The following is a 7,343-nucleotide window of genomic DNA, read 5'->3' on the forward strand; positions in this document are numbered from 1 at the left end:
TATGGAAACAGCCCAGATGCACTTTAGCAGAGCGATGGTTGGAGAAAGTGTTGCACATATACACAATTGGATTGCACCCATCCATTATAAAGACTGTTACAACATTTGCAATGAAATGGTTAGATCTAAAATTATGTTAAGTAAACGAAATCACAGCCAGACACAAAAAGGACGCATATTTAGAAGCCAGAATTTTATGCAAGTTAAACAACAATATTAATGGAAGCATGCTATTTGCAGAGGAGTATTTAACAGGTGTAATTTCTTATAAAATTCAACTTTTAATCCAACAAAATGAATACCAGGAGACTATGACTTGGAAAATGTGAGGGGAAGTCAAAGGGAAGAAATAAAGTGACTTATGGAAATAGAGAGTGAAGCCATAATATTTAATGCAGATAGTATGAAACTAGAAAAATTGAAAGTGGGGTGAGGTTTGGAAGGATGTGAGAAAGTTATGTAAAGATCCATTGTACTTATAAACTGATTCGTTGAATGGAAATCCATCCATACAACTATTTAATAAAAATATGATTAAAAACAATGGAGACATCTGATCTTAAACCATGAGTCAATATGATAATTCCTTCTCAGAAATTTTCTTTTCAGGTATTTTCCTCATAATGACAGAAAAGTGAACAACGCAATGAATATCAATACATCACTTTTTATACCCTAAATAGACACAATATAAAAATCACAGTAAAAATATTAGAATATACACATGATAAAATAACAGGTAGAAAGTATCAAACTCTGATTGTTTTCCAAGTACTTTACCTTTGGTATCTAATTTAATCCTCACAATAATTCCATAAAATGGAATTGCTTCTATTTTTAATTCTAAGGTGATGATATTTAAGTCTTCAGGGTTGGAATTACTAGTACAACATTGCACACACGGTACATGTTAGCCTGCTTTCCATTCCTACCATATGAAATAACCTCATTCTATTTTATAACTACCAGCACTCAGTCTACTAATTCTAGGAAAATTCCCCAAAATTATTGTGCACATTCTAATAATATTTCACTTAATAGGTAACTAAGCCTAACACCGGTGGCTCACACTTATAACGCTAGCTATTCAGGAGGCTGAGATCTGAGGATTGTGTTTCAAAGCCAGCTTGGGCAAGACAGACTGTGAGACTCTTATCTCTAATAAACCACTAGTAAACTGGAAGTGGCACTGTGGTCCAAGTGGTAGAGCACTCGGCTTTAGTGCTAGAGCGCTCGCCTTGAGTGGAAGAGCACAGGGACAGCACCCAAGCCCAGAGTTCAAACCCCATGACCAACAACAACAAAAAAGAAAATAAGTAACTGTAATATGAAAACTCCAAGTTCATAATCAATTTATACCTCCCTGGAGAAAGGAACTGCTAAACTATAACATTCTTGATTTCTAGCTCAAAATAGTAGAAATCATATTTTATCACTTCACTCAACACTGCACTGCCTGGGGACCCCATCTCTGGTTAACACAGTCTTACTGAAAGAATGACCTGCCCAATTCCTGATGGAAACAGACTGCAGGTCTTTAGAGCAATTGTTTCCACATTGTAGCTCACCTCAATTGTTTACCATTAGAAATATTTTGATTCCTTTTATACACAACATTTTGAGAGAAATGTACTAATTTAAAATGTTATTAAAGAAAGACTGATATAAAAATCTCTTTTGACCCCAGCTAAATATTGACCTTTCATATACTCCAAAATGCAGTCTTACCTATTATTAATATTAGGAACGAGAGGTTGAAAATCATAGACACCAAGACCTAAGTATGAATTAAAGACTCTCCAACTTGTGAAAACAATTGTTTTAAAAAGACATGAATACTACTGCATTTTTAATTCCCTATGATAATGATAATGATTCCCTATGATAATGATAATGATAAACTATTAACACTTAAAAATAACTCATTTTTTTTGGGATTAGGACACAAAACACAAGGTTAGTCCTAATCATTTTAAAAGTCCATTATTTACGCTAAATGTTCACTCATAACTATAAAGATTCTAAAACTAACTGAAGTACAGAGGAAATAATTTAACTGCATCATCTACATTCAATGGACTGTTAATAGAAAACAAAGTTATACTAATAATTAGCTGACCCAACTCACTTACATTCTTTTATTCTATTCCATTTACTTTCATAAAAACAGGGTTTTCATAAAATAAAGCATAAAAAAACGTATATACCCACTTACATTTTCAGATCTTAACAATATTTATTTCAGAAATTTTGGCTCTACAGTCAATGAACTGAAATAATACTAAAATATTCAAAGGATTTTCAGAAATTGCAAGACTTGCTCTGGGATGTTATGTATATTGGAAAAGATATTCAAAAAGCCTTATTTGTTAAAGTAGCCATAGTTATACACAAAAGAGCCATTAGTAAAGATCCCTGTGCATGTACAAAACACCTTCAAATGCATCCACAATCTGGACATGACACATGCTTTTTGTTTGTTCGTTTTTGAAAGGAATATCTAACAAGCATATCCACAATACTTATTTTCAATAAATAAGACGGGGTATTCAAACGTAATATGGGTTCTCTTAATGAGAACAGATATAATATTGCAAAGAAAGTGATTTTCAACAGAAATCCGGAAAGAGTTTATCCAACTTGTGTTTCACAGGAATAACCAGAGAGTAATACCTGTTTTGTCAAGTCGGCCAAATCACTCCATGAGTGTATCTTAAAAGTATTACCAATTTAAGAGGTCAAATACGTATTTTGTACTGACAATCATCTTACAGCAATAACTTACTAACTAATTATATCTGTATCTTCTTACCTAACATACAATAAGAGCTGAAAGCGGTCTCTTTTTCTAAATTAATATTGTAAATGCTTTGATTATGATGACGTTATTATTAAACAAATAATATTTACAGAAGTGTGGTTCCACTGAAATGACATGACAGAACACTGATAAATAAAAACATTGCAACACAGTTAGCTTTTTTCAGCCTCACCCTGTCCACATTGGCAAGCAACATTGCAACAGCACACGCACACATATACACATACATACATGTTCGCACATGTACACACACATATACATGCATGTTAAATTCAGGGTTTATTGTACAAAAAATCGAAATAAAATATTAGTGTTTAGGACAAATGATAGTATGCCTTATTAAAAAATAATACATAAACCATTACCACGCATGTTACATTTTACCTGCCTCTCCACATGTGACCACTTAATTTATTTTTAATTAATTAATTACCCTATTAATTAATTCATTTGTTTGGTGCTAATCCTAGGGCTTGAACTCAGGGCCTGGCTTTGTCCCAGAATTTAGTTTTTGTTTCAGTTTTCTCAAGGCTAGCATTTTACTGCTTGTACCACAGCTCCATTTCTAGCTTTTGCTGGTTACTTTCAAATCAGAATCTAATGGATTTTTTTTCTTGGTCTGCTTTCAAACCACAATCCTCAGATTTCATCTTTCTGATTAACTACTATTAAAGACATAAGCCATCAGTGTAGCTTCTACTTTTTCCTCTATAGTTATCTAATGCCCATACTTAGATAGTAATTTTAAAATGAGAGTATAGAAGCAAGATGTACAGTGATGATACTGTCCTGTCAGAAAGTTAGTAATGTAAATTTATTCTTAAAACCATACACAAAAATACCACGATATAGTGTAAGAGAACTCACTATTGAACATATGAGCTTTAAGTGCATTCTAATAGATCAATTATTTATTGGTACCCAACATTAGTAGAATGTATGAGGCATTGGTAAAATAGAAGTCCTTTGCATGACTACATACATTGCTTGTTTTTTCAAAGACACTTGCTTTCATCTAAAAAGTAGGCCTATCTATTGTCTTCATGTGATTTTGATGATTGAAAGTGCTTAGTGAGAAGGCCAAAATGTATTAGTAGTCCTTAACTATCAATTCTCATTTTTTTTCTTGGAGAATATAATGATCAAATCAACAGTTCAGAATCAGCAAGCAATACTTCAGAATCATGCTTCCAGTGCAAGTGGATCACCAGTAAGAAATCCTCAATACCAATTTCCAAAAAGTTTTGTCACAGACAAAATCTCCCTGCCTTCTCTAGCTGCTTTACTACCTTCTTATTCCTTCATTGTACAGGAAAAGTATGATTCAACTGATTTCAGTCAAATCTGTTACTAGAATTATCAAGGATTTAGTTTATTGTCTGTAATTTGGTCAAAGTTATATCTCTTTACGTAGGCTACTAAAATGTATTTACTAATTTCAAGTAAATACATAAATTCTATTTCCATCTCTTTTAAAAATAAATTTTTCTTTGCTCTATAAATTGATCAGAAGCATGGATTTTGTGGCTAGCTAGGTCATTACACATCTGTCTCTCTCTTTCTTTCTCCCTTTTTTGGTTCTCATAGACAATATGATTGCTCCATAATTATCCTAATTTATTTTGCTTTTATATTTTTGGTTGCATCATTTCACTTTTTGCTCTGCCATTTCCCAAATCATTTATATAAAAGGCATTATTTCCTATTTTCTCATTCCTAGAATAAGCTACACATGTAGACATCACTGGTCCTCATTTTCAGTGTGTACATTTGAATATGGAGGAACATCTTTCTGCTGCTCTCCATCAACTCCCTACTCTCCAGTTAGAATAATTTCGAATAGTAAAATTGGAAAAAGAGAAAATAAATCATGGTGAATAACCAGATGCGGAAAATTCACCGGGTATTTCTGACTAGTTCAACCAATGGGAACTATTAGGGAAATACATGGACACCTCATTCCCACTGGCACTCAAAGTCTATGGTTAGGCAATTCTTAGGAATATGGGGAACAAGATGAAAAAGTAAGGAATGGTATCAATTGCAAGAAAAAAAATTGGAGAAGGATCCAAGCAAATCTCTTCATTGGGCTGCCAAAAATATTCAGCTTACTGCAGTGCGGAGACTTCTTTCCCAAAAGGCCACTCATGTTAATAGTAGGGATGATGATGAGTATACCCCTCTTTGAGAAGCCTACAGTGGACACTTTGGACATTGTCAGTGAGTTGGTGTCTCAAGCGGCACATGCAATACCTGTAGATGACTGGACACCGCTGCACAGTGCATATACATGGAATAATACCAGAGTGGCTTCTTTCTTAATTCATCATGATACAGATACCAATGCCCAAACTAAAGGAATCTTTTTTAAAAAATTTTTTTGGTCTGGTCGTGGGGCCTGAACTCTGGGCCTGGACGCTGTCCCTCAGCTCTTCAGCTCAAGGCTAGTGCTCTACCACTTGAGCCACAGCACCATTTCTGTTTTTTTTTCTGCTTATGTGGTGCTGAGGAGTAGAACCTAGGGCCTCATGCATGCAAGGGAAGTTCTCTACCACTGAGCCACCTTCCAAGCCCAAATATTTTTGTTTGTTTGTTTTTTGTTGGTGTTGTGGGTTTTTTTTTTTTGTCGGTTGTGGGGCTTGAGCTCTGGGCTTGGGTGCTGTCCCTGTGCTCTTCAGCTCAAGGCGAGTGTTCTACTGCTTGAGCCACAGCGCCACTTCCCCAAACTAAAGAACTCTTGACACCCTTACATCTTGCTGCTGAGAATTGAGATAGCAAAGGTACGCTGGATCACCTTCTGTTGAACCATTATATAAAACCAGGCCTGAAGAACAACATAGAAGAAACCATATTTGATATTGCCAAAAGGATAAGTATGTATCACTACCTCTATGAAGTTGTGGAAGGCTGTACAAATTGTTCAATGAAGTCCTAATGGTCGGGTTAAGTTTCTTAAATTTCAAAAATGCAAGTCCATCTTTTGTGTCCCTACAAAATATTTTCACAATGAAATAAGAGCAATATATTTATTTTGGTCGGTCATGGAGCTTGAACTCAGGGCCTGGGAGCTATCCCAGATATCTCTTGTGCTCTTCAGCTCAAGGTTAGTGCTCTACCACTTGAGACACAGCTCCACTTCCAGTTTTCTAGTGGTTTATTTGAGATAAGAGTACCACAGACTTTCCTTTCCAGGCTGGCTTTTAACCATGATCCTCAGATCTCAGCCTCCTGTGTAGCTAGGATTATTGGCATGAGCCACCAGTGCCCGGCAGCACTAATATTTTCCTGTAAAAATTCATGGATTCCGTGGAATTCTTCCAAGTGAATTGCCTGCCTTGGATGCCAAAATGTATTCAATAGTTTTTGTATACATGTATAATATTTTCCTCAGAGTTTGTGATTTTTTAATCAGAAATAATTTTAATTTACCTGTTAAAATGAGTAGTACAGAAACTAAAATATTTCTGGTGCTTGTCTGAAAAAGTATATTTTATTTTTTTTATTTATTTATTTTTTTTGTCGGTCATGGGGCTTGAACTCTGGGCCTGGGCGCTGTCCCTCAGCTCCTCAGCTCAAGGCGAGCGCTCTACCACTTGAGCTACAGCGCCACTTCCGGTTTTCTGGCGGTTTATTCGAGATAGGAGACTCACGGTCTCTCCTGCCCGGGCTGGCTTTGAACCACGATCTTCAGATCTCAGCCTCCTGAGTAGCTAGGATTACAGGCGTGAGCCACCAGCGCCCGGTTTGAAAAAGTATATTTTAAAATATACTATATTCTATGTTTGCAAAATGTTCATAATTTATTTTATTTTCTCCTAGATATTCTTTGAATTCTACATTATTTTATAATATATAGGTTTGCTAATGTGTCCTTTCTGATTGCATTCCATATAGAAACAGTTTGCTTCCTTTTTTTTCTAGGACTTAATATTATTTTTCTTTGTGATAAAATGACAATGTTGTCTAATTTGAAAAGATTTGTGAAGTTTATGCTATGTAAACGCCTTTGTGAGGTGAAGATTTAATACACTGATGTCAAACTAAATTTAATTCTATGAATTACATGTATTGTTACACTTGTAATTTTGTAATCAACTTTTTAATAACTGTTTTTCATTTCTTGCATCTGAAGGATGAATAATATGGAATACTTCTCACATTTTCATATTATCCTTGTGCAAGTGCCATGTTAATCTCTGTATTGTAATTTGAGTATACATGCTGCTGAAGCATGTAGTATCCTCTAAATTTAAGTAGTTAATGATGCAATCATTATACCGGCTTATATCTATGGGTGCCTACTTGTAACAAGGAAACCATATTGTTTCTAACAATGCTATCGATCTTATTTCCCTAAAATTCTGTGAATAGTGGAAAAATTATATTGATCAGTCGGTTGCTCACATTTGCAATTTTTTTTTTTTTTTTTGTTGGTCGTGGGGCTTGAACTCTGGGCCTGGGCGCTGTCCCTCAGCTCTTCAGCTCAAGGCGAGCACTCTACCACTTTAGCTACAGCGCCACT

General features: G+C 35.1%; 1 pseudogene; it reads right to left on the bottom strand.

The window, feature by feature from the left end:
* Positions 1-6,957: 6,957 nt before the first annotated feature.
* Positions 6,958-7,054, bottom strand: LOC122127872 (annotated as a pseudogene).
* Positions 7,055-7,343: the final 289 nt, after the last annotated feature.

The sequence above is a fragment of the Dipodomys spectabilis genome, unplaced genomic scaffold (assembly GCF_019054845.1).
Source record: "Dipodomys spectabilis isolate Male_0828 unplaced genomic scaffold, ASM1905484v1 ptg000315l, whole genome shotgun sequence".
Lineage (NCBI taxonomy): Eukaryota > Metazoa > Chordata > Mammalia > Rodentia > Heteromyidae > Dipodomys > Dipodomys spectabilis.